This window comes from Ambystoma mexicanum, unplaced genomic scaffold (assembly GCF_040938575.1).
Source record: "Ambystoma mexicanum isolate Mex_15411 unplaced genomic scaffold, UKY_AmexF1_1 Mex_scaf3, whole genome shotgun sequence".
In the NCBI taxonomy this organism is placed as follows: Eukaryota; Metazoa; Chordata; class Amphibia; order Caudata; family Ambystomatidae; genus Ambystoma; species Ambystoma mexicanum.
Genome location: NW_027182444.1, coordinates 11608913 through 11627238, shown reverse-complemented (window position 1 = coordinate 11627238; position 18326 = coordinate 11608913).

Sequence of the window (18326 nt, the reverse complement as noted above, 5' to 3'; positions counted from 1 at the left end):
CGCTGATGGGTTGTCCAGAATGTTTTACCGACCTGAACAAGAGACTCATCCAGGGGTGGATTAGTTCCCCCTGTCCATAGTCTGGGAGGGGCGAGTGTTAGGAAAGATTTCGTTATTGTAGGGAACTTTCCTTCCATGTGGCAACCCCTAAACTTTTTGCTATTGTTTTCAACCTGTTTTCTTGACTTTGCCAGAGAAGTGCAGCCTTCTGCTGTACTCCTCTGGGCTTTCGCTCCTTTCTTACGGGGAAACTGACATGCCCTTAAGACAGTCAGTACCGGGGAACGCTGTTTCCCGTAGTTTCTTTTATCGTGTCGCCATTTTAGTGCAACACGACACAAGAGGGCACTGTAAGCTAAGTTACAGCTCTCTTGGGTCTCTAGCCTTCTACGGACCCTAGACACTCTTATAGGATGGTTTTTGGATCGGTGCAGGTCATTCAGGGACTGGGCTGGTGGCAGCGATCATTTGGTTTATTTTGAGCTCCTTTTGCCGTTCTGAGCACGTTTTTGCCGCGAACACAAAAGGGTGGCCCGGCTACCCAAAATGGCCGGACCACGAGGCTCCTTTGTCTCGTCCACTGTCCGTCTTGCTCCCTTTACCTTCCCCCGGGTCAGGCGACCCGGGGCCTTCCTTATTTGGGCATGTAGTTTCCCGCGAAACACGGTTGCTTTCGCGGGCTTCTACATGTCGTTTGAGTGCCCCCAGGATGTGGGATGGGCTGTCTGGTCCCAATACACATCCTGGGTGCCAGAGAGTCTAGGGTGGTGTGAATGCCTGGGACCACCGTGGTCCGTGATTGGTCCACGTATGGTATGTGTGTTGATGAGCGGATCTCCCATTGGCTCCCCTCCGTTTTGGCGCGAAGGGAACCGTGGATAAGAGGGAGCTGGAAACACCACTACCATGTCGATCTCCTGAGTTCTTACGAACCCAGGGATACAGGAGCCAAGTATCCTGCGAACACGAGGCTGGACCGAGGAATCGCTGGTGACCCCCTGAAGAACTTCTGCTCCTCATTGCTGTCGTCCGGTGAAGCCCTTTCCACCTAAGATCGAACAAGAAGGCCTGTACTGGCGCTTCGACCTATTGGAATAGCAGGACCAGCTATTCCCGGCACCTTCATCAACTCCTGCTGTAAGCCTTCGGAAGTGTCTCTGGGCCATCCAGTTGACTGACCAGCTTACTAAGGAGGCCTGCTCTGTAATCGCCGACAGGTTGGGTGGTATTCTGAGTCCGGGGCATGCTCACACGCTTCGTTTGCTTAGCAGTCCTAAGCTAGAGGTGAGCGGTGCTCGTTTGGCTTGAATACACCCGGCCGTTCCGTTGCCCTGCGGTGGCGACAAAACTGTGCTTGTTTCTTCGATCGGGACGTCTTTTTACTCTGCACGACGACGAGACGTTCCCTGCTCTTCAGAACCTGCCAGAAGCTGCATCTATCGAGGAGAAGCTCGGGCCTGCTTGCTTCGGGGACCGGTGAGTAGATTAGCTAGGATCTGGTCGCCCTCCTGCAGTGCCCTTTGCTTTCCCCCGCTGTGAATACAGCACCCCTTGTCCGTACTCGCGCCCTGCTTCTGCCTCACAGTGGAGGCTGCGCTAGAGTCGCGGACCGTGTTCTCCTTCATTAGAGCTCCCTACAGAGCTGTTCAACGTCCTCCGAAGAGCTTCACCTTCTGCCCATTGGCACCGGCGTGTGCAGGTACTTTTGAGCGCTAGGCTCCACTCTTCGTAGGGATTGGACTACCATCTAGTTAGGGGCCTCAGAAGGCGGACATATCACACGCATTGGTTCGCACTGCCTGTTTTCCTTCCCCTGCAGGTGGATAACATATTTCGTGCTGCTAATGCTGTGAAACTGTGTATTCTGTATATATATTGGGTGGATAGTGTATGTGTTGGTTTAATATCGTTGTATATTGCTGCTTTTACTGTGGTTATTAGTTTCAAGGCCTTATAATAAATGTGTATCTATTTTTGATATAAACAACTGTTTGGAGTAGTTTGTAAGCGCTCTTGCTTTGTGTGCTCACTGCGGGCTTTCAGTCACCCTCACCCCTCTTGAGACCTAGTCTTGACCGCCGCGATCGCTACCTTGATTGGTCTGGCTTGTCCAGAGGTTACCCTGTTCCAAGTAATTAGGTTGGCCTTCTGAACCTCTGCGCCACCAGGACAGAGTTCAGAAATCCGTCTTAACAGGTATTAGAATCATTGAGATATCACATCGCATGCTGTAGGAAGGGTCTAAGGATTGGAATGGGATGGACTTGGATATCACATCTCATGCTATAGGAAGGCTCTCAGGTTTGGTATAAGCATTGAGATATCACATCTCATGCTATAGGAAGGGTCTCAGAATTGGAATGGGAAGGAGTTGGATATCACATCTCAAGCTGTAGGAAGGGTCTCAGTATTGGAATGGGAAGGACTTGGATATCACATCTCATGCTATAGGAAGGCTCTCAGGTTTGGAAGGGGAAAGAGTTGGATATCTCATTTCATGTTAGAGGTAGGATCTCAGGTTTGGTATTAGAGGCATTGAGATATCACATCTCTTGCTATCAGAAGGGTCTCAGGAATGGAATGGGAAGGAGTTAGATATCACATCTCATGCTTAAGGGAGGGTCTCAGGTTTGGAAGGGGAAGGATTTGGATATCACATCTCATGTTATAGGAAGGATCTCAGGTTTGGTATTAGAAGCATTGAGATATCACATCTCATGCTATCGGAAGGATCTCAGGTTTGGTATTAGAAGCATTGAGATATCACATCTCATGCTATCAGAAGAGTCTCAGGATTGGAATAGGAAGGAGTTGGATATCACATTTCATGCTAAAGGTAGGGTCTCAGGTTTGGAAGGGGAAGGATTTGGATATCACATCTCATGTTATCGGAAGGATCTCACGTTTGGTATTAGAAGTATTGAGATATCATATCTCATGCTATAGGAAGGGTCTCAGGATTGGAATGGGAAGGAGTTGGATATCACATCTCATGCTATAGGGAGGGTCTCAGGATTGGAATGGGAAGGACTTAGATATCACATATCATGCTATAGGGAGGGTCTCAGTTTTGATATTAGAAGCATTGAGATATCACATCTCATGCTATCGGAAGTGTCTCAGGATTGGAATGGGAAGGAGCTGGATATCACATCTCATGCTAAATGAAGGGTCTCAGGTTTGGAACGGGAAGGATTTGGATATCAAATCTCATGTTATAGGAAGGGTCTCAGGTTTGGTATAAGCATTGAGATATCACATCTCTGCTATCGGAAGTGTCTCAGGATTGGAATGGGAAGGAGTTGGATATCCCATCTCATGTTATAGGACGGGTCTCAGGTTTGTTATTAGAATCATTGAGATATCATATTGCATGCTGTAGGAAGGGTCTAAGGGTTGGAATGTGAAGGACTTGGATATCACATCTCATGCTATAGATAGGCTCTTAGGTTTGGAAAGGGAAGGAGTTGGATATCACATTTCATGTTAGAGGAAGGATTTCAGGTTTGGTATTACAAGCATTGAGATATCACATCTCATGCTATAGGAAGGGTCTCAGGATTGGAATGGGAAGCAGTTGGATATCACATCTCATGCTATAGGAAGGGTCTCAGGTTTGGTATAAGCATTGAGATATCACATCTCATGCTATAGGACGGGTCTCAGGATTGGAATGGAAGGAGTTGGATATCACATCTCATGTTATAGGAAGGATCTCAGGTTTGGTATTAGACGCATTGAGACATCACATCTCATGCTATAGGAAGGGTCTCAGGGTTGGAATGGGAAGGAGTTGGATATCACATCTCATCCAATAGGAAGGGTCTCAGGTTTGGAATGGGAAGGAATTGGATATCACATCTCATGTTATAGGAAGGATCTCAGGTTTGGTATTAGAAGCATTGAGATATCACATCTCATGCTATAGGAAGGGTCTCAGGATTGGAATGTGAAGGATTTGGATATCACATCTCATGCTATAGGGAGGGTCTCAAGTTTGATATTAGAAGCTTTGAGATATCACATCTCATGATATCGGAAGGGTCTCAGGATTGGAATGGGAAGGAGTTGGATATCACATCTCATGATAAAGGAAGGGTCTAAGGTTTGGAAGGGGAAGGATTTGGATATCACATCTCATGTTATATTACGGGTCTCAGGTTTGGTATTAGAAGCATTGAGATATCAAGTCTCATAGTATAGGAAGGGTCTCAGAATTGGAATGGGAAGGAGTTGGATATCCCATCTCATGTTATAGGAAGAGTCTCTGGTTTGGTATTAGAATCATTGAGATATCACATCGCATGCTGTAGGAAGGGTCTAAGGATTGGAATGGGATGGACTTGGATATCACATCTCATGCTATAGGTAGGCTCTCAGGTTTGGTATAAGCATTGAGATATCACATCTCATGCTATAGGAAGGGTCTCAGAATTGGAATGGGAAGGAGTTGGATATCACATCTCAAGCTATAGGAAGGGTCTCAGTATTGGAATGGGAAGGACTTGGATATCACATCTCATGCTATAGGAAGGCTCTCAGGTTTGGAAGGGGAAAGAGTTGGATATCTCATTTCATGTTAGAGGTAGGATCTCAGGTTTGGTATTATCTTCTTTTACCATGCTTACTGTTTGCCTACTGAGAGGTACCACAGGAGGGTGTTGGCTTCAGCCCCTTCAAACTTCTGTTTGGTCATCCTGTACGGGGACCCTTAGCCATAGTCAAAGAGGGATGGGAGATGCCCACTCCCCCTGTTACTACCAACGTAGTTGATTATGTGCTAGGGCTCAGAAAACGGATGGTACTTCTGATGGGCTTGGCTAGTGATAAATTGAAGGCAGTACAAGCGCTGGTGAAACATTGGTACGACCAGAAAGCTTCCCTCATCAACTTTACACCTGGTCAGCAAGTCCTGATCATGAATCCCATAAGGCCTTGAGCTTTACAGGACAAATGGTCAGGCCCTTACACAGTGGTGGAGCCCCTGGGTGAGGTTAACTATTTAGTGGACCTTGGAAGGTCTGGACAGGCTCCAAAAGTGTTTTACGTGAATAGGCTGAAGGCTTTCGTCCCAAGAGTCAAAATCGCAGCACTGTTACTGGCTTCAGATGTTGAGGAAGAGGAGTCTGAACCTCTCCCCGACCTGTTCCAAAGCGGTCCTTCAGATAGCTCCTTTGAGGGTGTCCGAGTGGCCCCTCACCTGACTTCTGATCAGCAGGCTGAGGTGAAAAGTTTGCTTAGGCAGTTTTCCCCCCTGTTTTCACAGTCGCCTGGTTTGACACCTTGGTGCAAACATAACATAGACACAGGAGACAGTGTACCTACCAAAAGTAGGGGATACAGGATGTCAGACAAAGTACGGTCTTATATTAAGACCGAGGTCAACAAGATGTTAGACCTTGGGGTGATTGAACCCTCTAGTAGTCCTTGGTCCAGCCCTGTGGTTTTCGTTCCAAAGGCAGGCACTTCTGAATTGAGGTTCTGTGTGGATTACAGGGCTCTGAATGCTGTCACCAAGACAGATGCACACCCCTTGCCTCAAACAGATGAGCTGGTGGATACTTTGGGTGCCTCCAAGTACCTCAGCACGTTTGACCTCACTGCTGGCTATTGGCAAATAGCTTTAGCAGAACATGCCAAGGAGAAGACAGCGTTTTCTACTCCAGACGGCCTTTACCAATTCCGGGTAATGCCGTTCGGGTTGAAGAATGCACCTGCCACTTTCCAGAGGCTTGTGCATCATGTTTTGAATGGGTTGGACGAATTCTGTCTTGCATATCTGGACGATATAGCAGTTTTCAGTGCCACCTGACCATGTGAAACACCTCGGGATTGTGCTCCAGGCTCTTCAGAAAGCACACTTGACCATAAAGGCTAGTAAACGCCAGATTGGACAAGGCTCAGTGTTTTACCTTGGACATGAAGTAGGTGGAGGGAGGATACAGCCTCTACCCAGTAAAGTACAAGCAGTACAAGACTGGCCTACCCCCACTACACAAACCCAAGTGAGAGCCTTCTTAGGACTCACGGGGTATTACCGCAATTTTGTGGCAGACTATGGCACCATAGCTGCCCCTCTGACTGCCCTCACAACTGAAGAAACCCAAGAAGGTAACTTGGACCGACGAGTGTGAGAAGGCCTTCAATGGCTTAAAAGACTCCTTGTGCCAGGCCCCTGTCCTCAGGGCCCCTGATTATCAAAGACCTTTTATCGTGCAGACGGACGCCTCTGACACTGGGATAGGAGCTGTACTATCGCAAGTAGATGAGAAGGGTAAGGAACACCCTATTGGTTTTATTAGTCGCCAGTTTAAGGACAGAGAGCTCAGATGGTCCACGGTAGAGAAAGAATGTTTCTCTGTTGTGTGGGCCCTAAGGAAGCTGAGGCCCTACCTCTATGGGACCCACTTCACTGTGCAAACTGACCATAAGCCCTTAAAGTGGCTAATAAACATGAAGGGGGAGAATCCAAAGTTGCTTAGGTGGTCCATAAGTCTACAAGGCTTCGACTTCACTATTGAGCATAGGCCAGGTGTCCAACATAGCAATGCTGATGGGTTGTGGAGAATGTTTAACCGACCTGAACAAGAGACTCATCCAGGGGTGGATTAGTTCCCCCTGTCCATAGTCTGGGAGGGGCGAGTGTTAGGAAAGATTTCGTAATTGTAGGTAATTTTCCTTCCATGTGGCAACCCCTAAACTTTTTGCTGTTGTTTTTCACCTTGTTCTCGACTTTGCCCGAGAAGTGCAGCCTTCTGCCGCACTCCTCTGGGCTTTCGCTCCTTTCTTACGGGGAAACTGTCATGCCCTTAAGACAGTCAGTACCAGGAAACGCTGGTTTCCGTAGTTTCTTGTATCATGTTGCAGCTTTCGTGCAACATGACACAAGAGGGCACTGTAAGCTAAGTTACTGCTCTCTTGGGTCTCTAGCCTTCTACAGGCCCTAGATACTCTTTCAGGATTGTAACTGATCGGTGCAAGTGATTCACGGACGGGAATGGTGGCAGCGATCGTTTCTTGTGTTTTGAGATCCTTTTGGCGTGCTAAGCGCGTTTCTCGCGCTTAACCCAAAATGGTGGCCTAGATCCCAAAATGGCCAGACCACGAGGCTCCTTTGTCCTGTCCGCTGACCGTCTTGCTCCCTTCACCTTCCCCAGGTCGAGCCGACCTGGGGCCTTCCTTATTTGGGCATGTGCTTTCCCGCGAAACACAGATGCTTTCGCAGGCTTCTACATGTCTTGTGTGTGCCTCCAGGATGTGGGCTGGGATGTCTGGTCCCAATACACATCCTGGGTGCCAGAGAGTCTAGGGTGGTGTGAATGCCTGGGACCACCGTGGACCATGATAGGTCCACGAATGGTGTGAGTGTTGATGAGCGGATCTCCCATTGGGTCTCCTCCGTTTTGGCGCGAAGGGAACCGTGGATAAGAGGGGGCTGGAAACACCACTACCATGTCGATCTCCTGAGTTCTCACGAACGAAGGAATACAGGAGCCAAGTATCCTGCAACCAAGAGGCTGAACCGAGGAATCGCTGATGACCCGCTGAAGGACTGCTCCTCTGCACTGCTGTCGCCCTGTGAAACCCTTTTCACCTTTGATCGAACCAGAAGGCCTGTACTGGTACTTCGACCCTTGGAATAGCGGGGACAGCTATTCTCGGCATTTTCACCATCTCCTGCTAGTAAGCCTTCGGAAGCGTCTCTGGGCCATCCAGCAGACTGACCAGCCTACACAGGAGTCTTGCTCTGTAACCGCCGCCAGGTTGTGTAGTATATCGAGTCCTTGTCACTCTCACATGATTCGTACACTTGGCGTTCCCAGGTCTGAAGTGAGTAGTGTTATTGCATGCTGTAGGAAGGGTCTAAGGATTGGAATGGGAAGGACTTGGATATCACATCTCATGCTATGGATAGGCTCTCAGGTTTGGAAAGGGAAGGAGTTGGATATCACATTTCATGTTAGAGGAAGGATCTCAGGTTTGGTATTAGAGGCATTGAGATATCACATCTCATGCTATAGGAAGGGTCTCAGGATTGGAATGGGAAGGAGTTGGATATCACATCTCATGCTAAAGGAAGGGTCTCAGGTTTAGTATAAGCATTGAGATATCACATCTCATGCTATAGGAAGGGTCTCAGGATTGGAATGGAAGGAGTTGGATTTCACATCTCATGTTATAGGAAGGATCTCAGGTTTGGTATTAGAAGCATTTAGACATCACATCTCATGCTATAGGAAGGGTCTCAGGATTGGAATGGGAAGGAGTTGGATATCACATCTCATGCTATAGGAAGGGTCTCAGGTTTAGTATAAGCATTGAGATATCACATCTCATGCTATAGGAAGGGTCTCAGGATTGGAATGGGAAGGAGTTGTATATGACATCTCATGCCGTAGGAAGGGTCTCAGGTTTGGTATAAGCATTGAGATATCACATCTCTGCTATCGGAAGGGTCTCAGGATTGCAATGGGAAGGAGTTGGATATCCCATCTCATGTTATAGGAAGAGTCTCAGGTTTGGTATTAGAAGCATTGAGATATCACATCTCATGCTATAGGAAGTGTCTCAAGATTGGAATGGGAAGGACTTGGATATCACATCTCATGCTATAGGGAGGGTCTCAAGTTTGATATTAGAAGCATTGAGATATCACATCTCATGCTATAGGAAGGGTCTCAGGATTGGAATGGGAAGGAGTTGGATATCACATCTCATGCTATAGGAAGGGTCTCAGGTTTGGTATAAGCAGTGAGATATCACATCTCATGCTATAGGAAGTGTCTCAGGATTGGAATGGGAAGGAGTTGGATATCACATCTCATGTTATAGGAAGGATCTCAGGTTTGGTATAAGCATTGAGATATCACATGTTTGCTATCGGAAGGGTCTCAGGATTGGAATGGGAAGGAGTTGGATATTCCCATCTCATGTTATAGGAAGGGTCTCAGGTTTGGTATTAGAAGCATTGAGACATCACATCTCATGCTATAGGAAGGGTCTCAGGATTGGAATGGGAAGGACTTGGATATCACATCTCATGCTATAGGGAGGGTCTCGAGTTTGATATTAGAAGCATTGAGATATCACATCTCATGATATCGGAAGGGTCTCAGGATTGGAATGGGAAGGAGTTGGATATCACATCTCATGATAAAGGAAGGGTCTAAGGTTTGGAAGGGGAAGGATTTGGATATCACATCTCATGTTATAGGAAGGATCTCAGGTTTGGTATAAGCATTGAGATATCACATGTTTGCTATCGGAAGGGTCTCAGGATTGGAATGGGAAGGAGCTGGATATTCCCATCTCATGTTATAGGAAGGGTCTCAGGTTTGGTATTAGAAGCATTGAGATATCACATCTCATGATATCGGAAGGGTCTCAGGATTGGAATGGGAAGGAGTTGGATATCACATCTCATGATAAAGGAAGGGTCTAAGGTTTGGAAGGGGAAGGATTTGGATATCACATCTCATGTTATAGGACGGGTCTCAGGTTTGGTATTAGAAGCATTGAGATATCAAGTCTCATGGTATAGGAAGGGTCTCAGAATTGGAATGGGAAGGAGTTGGATATCACATCTCAAGCTATAGGAAGGGTCTCAGGATTGGAATGGGAAGGAGTTTGATATCACATCTCATGCCATAGTATGGGTCTCAGGTTTGGTATAAGCATTGGGATATCAAATCTCATGCTATCGGAAGGGTATCAGGATTGGAATTCCAAGGAGTTGGATATCCCATCTCATGCTATAGGAAGGGTCTCAGGTTGGAATGGGAAGGAGTTGGATATCACATCTCATGCTAAAGGGAGGGTCTCAGGTTTGGAAGGGGAAGGATTTGGATATCACATCTCATGTTATAGGAAGGATCTCAGGTTTGGTATAAGAAGCATTGAGATATCACATCTCATGCTATCGGAAGAATCTCAGATTTGGTATTAGAGGCATTGAGATATCACATCTCATGCTATCATAAGGGTCTCAGGATTGGAATGGGAAGGAGTTGGATATCACATCTAATGCTATAGGAAGGGTCTCAGGTTTGGAACGGGAAGGAGTTGGATATCACATCTCATGTTATAGGAAGAGTCTCAGGTTTGGTATAAGCATTGAGATATCAAATCTCTGCAATCGGAAGTGTCTCAGGATTGGGATGGGAAGGAGTTGGATATCACATCTCATGCTATAGGAAGGGTCTCAGGTTTGGAACGGGAAGGAGTTGGATATCCCATCTCATGTTATAGGACTGGTCTCAGGTTTGGTATTAGAAGCATTGAGATATCACATCTCTGCTATCGGAAGTGTCTCAGGATTGGAATGGGAAGGAGTTGGATATCACATCTCATGTTATAGGACGGGTCTCAGGTTTGTTATAAGAATCATTGAGATATCATATTGCATGCTGTAGGAAGGGTCTAAGGATTGGAATGGAAGGACTTGGATATCACATCTCATGCTATAGGTAGGCTCTCAGGTTTGGAAAGGGAAGGAGTTGGATATCACATTTAATGTTAGAGGAAGGATCTCAGGTTTGATATTAGAGCCATTGGATATCACATCTCATGCTAGGAAGGGTCTAAGGATTGGAATGGGAAGGAGTTGGATATCACATCTCATGCTATAGGAAGGGTTTTAGGTTTGGTATCAGCATTGAGATATCACATCTCATGCTATAGGAAGTGTCTCAGGATTGGAATGGGAAGGAGTTGGATATCACATCTCATGTTATAGGAAGGATCTCAGGTTTGGTATAAGCATTGAGATATCACATGTTTGCTATCGGAAGGGTCTCAGGATTGGAATGGGAAGGAGTTGGATATTCCCATCTCATGTTATAGGAAGGGACTCAGGTTTGGTATTAGAAGCATTGAGACATCACATCTCATGCTATAGGAAGGGTCTCAGGATTGGAATGGGAAGGACTTGGATATCACATCTCATGCTATAGGGAGGGTCTCGAGTTTGATATTAGAAGCATTGAGATATCACATCTCATGATATCGGAAGGGTCTCAGGATTGGAATGGGAAGGAGTTGGATATCACATCTCATGATAAAGGAAGGGTCTAAGGTTTGGAAGGGGAAGGATTTGGATATCACATCTCATGTTATAGGACGGGTCTCAGGTTTGGTATTAGAAGCATTGAGATATCAAGTCTCATGGTATAGGAAGGGTCTCAGAATTGGAATGGGAAGGAGTTGGATATCACATCTCAAGCTATAGGAAGGGTCTCAGGATTTCAGGATTAGAATGGGAAGGAGTTTGATATCACATCTCATGCCATAGTATGGGTCTCAGGTGTGGTATAAGCATTGAGATATCACATCTCATGCTATAGGAAGGGTCTCAGGATTGGAATGGAAGGAGTTGGATTTCACATCTCATGTTATAGGAAGGATCTCAGGTTTGGTATTAGAAGCATTTAGACATCACATCTCATGCTATAGGAAGGGTCTCAGGATTGGAATGGGAAGGAGTTGGATATCACATCTCATGCTATAGGAAGGGTCTCAGGTTTAGTATAAGCATTGAGATATCACATCTCATGCTATAGGAAGGGTCTCAGGATTGGAATGGGAAGGAGTTGTATATGACATCTCATGCCGTAGGAAGGGTCTCAGGTTTGGTATAAGCATTGAGATATCACATCTCTGCTATCGGAAGGGTCTCAGGATTGCAATGGGAAGGAGTTGGATATCCCATCTCATGTTATAGGAAGAGTCTCAGGTTTGGTATTAGAAGCATTGAGATATCACATCTCATGCTATAGGAAGTGTCTCAAGATTGGAATGGGAAGGACTTGGATATCACATCTCATGCTATAGGGAGGGTCTCAAGTTTGATATTAGAAGCATTGAGATATCACATCTCATGCTATAGGAAGGGTCTCAGGATTGGAATGGGAAGGAGTTGGATATCACATCTCATGCTATAGGAAGGGTCTCAGGTTTGGTATAAGCAGTGAGATATCACATCTCATGCTATAGGAAGTGTCTCAGGATTGGAATGGGAAGGAGTTGGATATCACATCTCATGTTATAGGAAGGATCTCAGGTTTGGTATAAGCATTGAGATATCACATGTTTGCTATCGGAAGGGTCTCAGGATTGGAATGGGAAGGAGTTGGATATTCCCATCTCATGTTATAGGAAGGGTCTCAGGTTTGGTATTAGAAGCATTGAGACATCACATCTCATGCTATAGGAAGGGTCTCAGGATTGGAATGGGAAGGACTTGGATATCACATCTCATGCTATAGGGAGGGTCTCGAGTTTGATATTAGAAGCATTGAGATATCACATCTCATGATATCGGAAGGGTCTCAGGATTGGAATGGGAAGGAGTTGGATATCACATCTCATGATAAAGGAAGGGTCTAAGGTTTGGAAGGGGAAGGATTTGGATATCACATCTCATGTTATAGGAAGGATCTCAGGTTTGGTATAAGCATTGAGATATCACATGTTTGCTATCGGAAGGGTCTCAGGATTGGAATGGGAAGGAGCTGGATATTCCCATCTCATGTTATAGGAAGGGTCTCAGGTTTGGTATTAGAAGCATTGAGATATCACATCTCATGATATCGGAAGGGTCTCAGGATTGGAATGGGAAGGAGTTGGATATCACATCTCATGATAAAGGAAGGGTCTAAGGTTTGGAAGGGGAAGGATTTGGATATCACATCTCATGTTATAGGACGGGTCTCAGGTTTGGTATTAGAAGCATTGAGATATCAAGTCTCATGGTATAGGAAGGGTCTCAGAATTGGAATGGGAAGGAGTTGGATATCACATCTCAAGCTATAGGAAGGGTCTCAGGATTGGAATGGGAAGGAGTTTGATATCACATCTCATGCCATAGTATGGGTCTCAGGTTTGGTATAAGCATTGGGATATCAAATCTCATGCTATCGGAAGGGTATCAGGATTGGAATTCCAAGGAGTTGGATATCCCATCTCATGCTATAGGAAGGGTCTCAGGTTGGAATGGGAAGGAGTTGGATATCACATCTCATGCTAAAGGGAGGGTCTCAGGTTTGGAAGGGGAAGGATTTGGATATCACATCTCATGTTATAGGAAGGATCTCAGGTTTGGTATAAGAAGCATTGAGATATCACATCTCATGCTATCGGAAGAATCTCAGATTTGGTATTAGAGGCATTGAGATATCACATCTCATGCTATCATAAGGGTCTCAGGATTGGAATGGGAAGGAGTTGGATATCACATCTAATGCTATAGGAAGGGTCTCAGGTTTGGAACGGGAAGGAGTTGGATATCACATCTCATGTTATAGGAAGAGTCTCAGGTTTGGTATAAGCATTGAGATATCAAATCTCTGCAATCGGAAGTGTCTCAGGATTGGGATGGGAAGGAGTTGGATATCACATCTCATGCTATAGGAAGGGTCTCAGGTTTGGAACGGGAAGGAGTTGGATATCCCATCTCATGTTATAGGACTGGTCTCAGGTTTGGTATTAGAAGCATTGAGATATCACATCTCTGCTATCGGAAGTGTCTCAGGATTGGAATGGGAAGGAGTTGGATATCACATCTCATGTTATAGGACGGGTCTCAGGTTTGTTATAAGAATCATTGAGATATCATATTGCATGCTGTAGGAAGGGTCTAAGGATTGGAATGGAAGGACTTGGATATCACATCTCATGCTATAGGTAGGCTCTCAGGTTTGGAAAGGGAAGGAGTTGGATATCACATTTAATGTTAGAGGAAGGATCTCAGGTTTGATATTAGAGCCATTGGATATCACATCTCATGCTAGGAAGGGTCTAAGGATTGGAATGGGAAGGAGTTGGATATCACATCTCATGCTATAGGAAGGGTTTTAGGTTTGGTATCAGCATTGAGATATCACATCTCATGCTATAGGAAGTGTCTCAGGATTGGAATGGGAAGGAGTTGGATATCACATCTCATGTTATAGGAAGGATCTCAGGTTTGGTATAAGCATTGAGATATCACATGTTTGCTATCGGAAGGGTCTCAGGATTGGAATGGGAAGGAGTTGGATATTCCCATCTCATGTTATAGGAAGGGACTCAGGTTTGGTATTAGAAGCATTGAGACATCACATCTCATGCTATAGGAAGGGTCTCAGGATTGGAATGGGAAGGACTTGGATATCACATCTCATGCTATAGGGAGGGTCTCGAGTTTGATATTAGAAGCATTGAGATATCACATCTCATGATATCGGAAGGGTCTCAGGATTGGAATGGGAAGGAGTTGGATATCACATCTCATGATAAAGGAAGGGTCTAAGGTTTGGAAGGGGAAGGATTTGGATATCACATCTCATGTTATAGGACGGGTCTCAGGTTTGGTATTAGAAGCATTGAGATATCAAGTCTCATGGTATAGGAAGGGTCTCAGAATTGGAATGGGAAGGAGTTGGATATCACATCTCAAGCTATAGGAAGGGTCTCAGGATTTCAGGATTAGAATGGGAAGGAGTTTGATATCACATCTCATGCCATAGTATGGGTCTCAGGTGTGGTATAAGCATTGGGATATCAAATCTCATGCTATCGGAAGGGTATCAGGATTGGAATTCCAAGGAGTTGGATATCCCATCTCATGCTATAGGAAGGGTCTCAGGTTGGAATGGGAAGGAGTTGGATATCACATCTCATGCTAAAGGGAGGGTCTCAGGTTTGGAAGGGGAAGGATTTGGATATCACATCTCATGTTATAGGAAGGATCTCAGGTTTGGTATAAGAAGCATTGAGATATCACATCTCATGCTATCGGAAGAATCTCAGATTTGGTATTAGAGGCATTGAGATATCACATCTCATGCTATCATAAGGGTCTCAGGATTGGAATGGGAAGGAGTTGGATATCACATCTCATGCTATAGGAAGGGTCTCAGGTTTGGAATGGGAAGGAGTTGGATATCACATCTCATGTTATAGGAAGAGTTTCAGGTTTGGTATAAGCATTGAGATATCAAATCTCTGCAATCGGAAGTATCTCAGGATTGGGATGGGAAGGAGTTGGATATCACATCTCATGCTATAGGAAGGGTCTCAGGTTTGGAACGGGAAGGAGTTGGATATCCCATCTCATGTTATAGGACTGGTCTCAGGTTTGGTATTAGAAGCATTGAGATATCACATCTCTGCTATCGGAAGTGTCTCAGGATTGGAATGGGAAGGAGTTGGATATCACATCTCATGTTATAGGACGGGTCTCAGGTTTGTTATTAGAATCATTGAGATATCATATTGCATGCTGTAGGAAGGGTCTAAGGATTGGAATAGGAAGGACTTGGATATCACATCTCATGCTATAGGTAGGCTCTCAGGTTTGGAAAGGGAAGGAGTTGGATATCACATTTAATGTTAGAGGAAGGATCTCAGGTTTGATATTAGAGCCATTGGATATCACATCTCATGCTATAGGAATGGTCTCAGGATTGGAATGGGAAGGAGTTGGATATCACATCTCATGCTATAGGAAGGGTTTTAGGTTTGGTATAAGCATTGAGATATCACATCTCATGCTATAGGAAGGGTCTCAGGATTGGAATGGGAAGGATCTGTATATGACATCTCATGCCATAGGAAGGGTCTCAGGTTTGGTATAAGCATTGAGATATCACATCTCTGCTTTCGGAAGGGTCTCAGGATTGGAATGGGAAGGAGTTGGATATTCCCATCTCATGTTATAGGAAGGGTCTCAGGTTTGGTATTAGAAGCATTGAGACATCACATCTCATGCTATAGGAAGGGTCTCAGGATTGGAATTGGAAGGACTTGGATATCACATCTCATGCTATAGGGAGGGTCTCGAGTTTGATATTAGAAGCATTGAGATATCACATCTCATGATATCGGAAGGGTCTCAGGATTGGAATGGGAAGGAGTTGGATATCACATCTCATGATAAAGGAAGGGTCTAAGGTTTGGAAGGGGAAGGATTTGGATATCACATCTCATGTTATAGGACGGGTCTCAGGTTTGGTATTAGAAGCATTGAGATATCAAGTCTCATGGTATAGGAAGGGTCTCAGAATTGGAATGGGAAGGAGTTGGATATCACATCTCAAGCTATAGGAAGGGTCTCAGGATTGGAATGGGAAGGAGTTTGATATCACATCTCATGCCATAGTATGGGTCTCAGGTTTGGTATAAGCATTGGGATATCAAATCTCATGCTATAGGAAGGGTCTGAGGATTGGAATGGGAAGGAGTTGGATATCACATCTCCTGCTATGGGAAGGGTCTCAGGTTTGGTATAAGCAGTGAGATATCACATCTCATGCTATAGGAAGTGTCTCAGGATTGGAATGGGAAGGAGTTGGATATCACATCTCATGTTATAGGAAGGATCTCAGGTTTGGTATAAGCATTGAGATATCACATCTCTGCTATCGGAAGGGTCTCAAGATTGGAATGGGAAGGAGTTGGATATTCCCATCTCATGTTATAGGAAGGGTCTCAGGTTTGGTATTAGAAGCATTGAGATATCACATCTCATGCTATAGGAAGGGTCTCAGGATTAGAATGGGAAGGGCTTGGATATCACATCTCATGCTATAGGGAGGGTCTCAAGTTTGATATTAGAAGCTTTGAGATATCACATCTCATGATATCGGAAGGGTCTCAGGATTGGAATGGGAAGGAGTTGGATATCACATCTCATGATAAAGGAAGGGTCTAAGGTTTGGAAGGGGAAGGATTTGGATATCACATCTCATGTTATATTACGGGTCTCAGGTTTGGTATTAGAAGCATTGAGATATCAAGTCTCATAGTATAGGAAGGGTCTCAGAATTGGAATGGGAAGGAGTTGGATATCCCATCTCATGTTATAGGAAGAGTCTCTGGTTTGGTATTAGAATCATTGAGATATCACATCGCATGCTGTAGGAAGGGTCTAAGGATTGGAATGGGATGGACTTGGATATCACATCTCATGCTATAGGTAGGCTCTCAGGTTTGGTATAAGCATTGAGATATCACATCTCATGCTATAGGAAGGGTCTCAGAATTGGAATGGGAAGGAGTTGGATATCACATCTCAAGCTATAGGAAGGGTCTCAGTATTGGAATGGGAAGGACTTGGATATCACATCTCATGCTATAGGAAGGCTCTCAGGTTTGGAAGGGGAAAGAGTTGGATATCTCATTTCATGTTAGAGGTAGGATCTCAGGTTTGGTATTATCTTCTTTTACCATGCTTACTGTTTGCCTACCGAGAGGTACCACAGGAGGGTGTTGGCTTCAGCCCCTTCAAACTTCTGTTTGGTCATCCTGTACGGGGACCCTTAGCCATAGTCAAAGAGGGATGGGAGATGCCCACTCCCCCTGTTACTACCAACGTAGTTGATTATGTGCTAGGGCTCAGAAAACGGATGGTACTTCTGATGGGCTTGGCTAGTGATAAATTGAAGGCAGTACAAGCGCTGGTGAAACATTGGTACGACCAGAAAGCTTCCCTCATCAACTTTACACCTGGTCAGCAAGTCCTGATCATGAATCCCATAAGGCCTTGAGCTTTACAGGACAAATGGTCAGGCCCTTACACAGTGGTGGAGCCCCTGGGTGAGGTTAACTATTTAGTGGACCTTGGAAGGCCTGGACAGGCTCCAAAAGTGTTTCACGTGAATAGGCTGAAGGCTTTCGTCCCAAGAGTCAAAATCGCAGCACTGTTACTGGCTTCAGATGTTGAGGAAGAGGAGTCTGAACCTCTCCCCGACCTGTTCCAAAGCGGTCCTTCAGATAGCTCCTTTGAGGGTGTCCGAGTGGCCCCTCACCTGACTTCTGATCAGCAGGCTGAGGTGAAAAGTTTGCTTAGGCAGTTTTCCCCCCTGTTTTCACAGTCGCCTGGTTTGACACCTTGGTGCAAACATAACATAGACACAGGAGACAGTGTACCTACCAAAAGTAGGGGATACAGGATGTCAGACAAAGTACGGTCTTATATTAAGACCGAGGTCAACAAGATGTTAGACCTTGGGGTGATTGAACCCTCTAGTAGTCCTTGGTCCAGCCCTGTGGTTTTCGTTCCAAAGGCAGGCACTTCTGAATTGAGGTTCTGTGTGGATTACAGGGCTCTGAATGCTGTCACCAAGACAGATGCACACCCCTTGCCTCGAACAGATGAGCTGGTGGATACTTTGGGTGCCTCCAAGTACCTCAGCACGTTTGACCTCACTGCTGGCTATTGGCAAATAGCTTTAGCAGAACATGCCAAGGAGAAGACAGCGTTTTCTACTCCAGACGGCCTTTACCAATTCCGGGTAATGCCGTTCGGGTTGAAGAATGCACCTGCCACTTTCCAGAGGCTTGTGCAT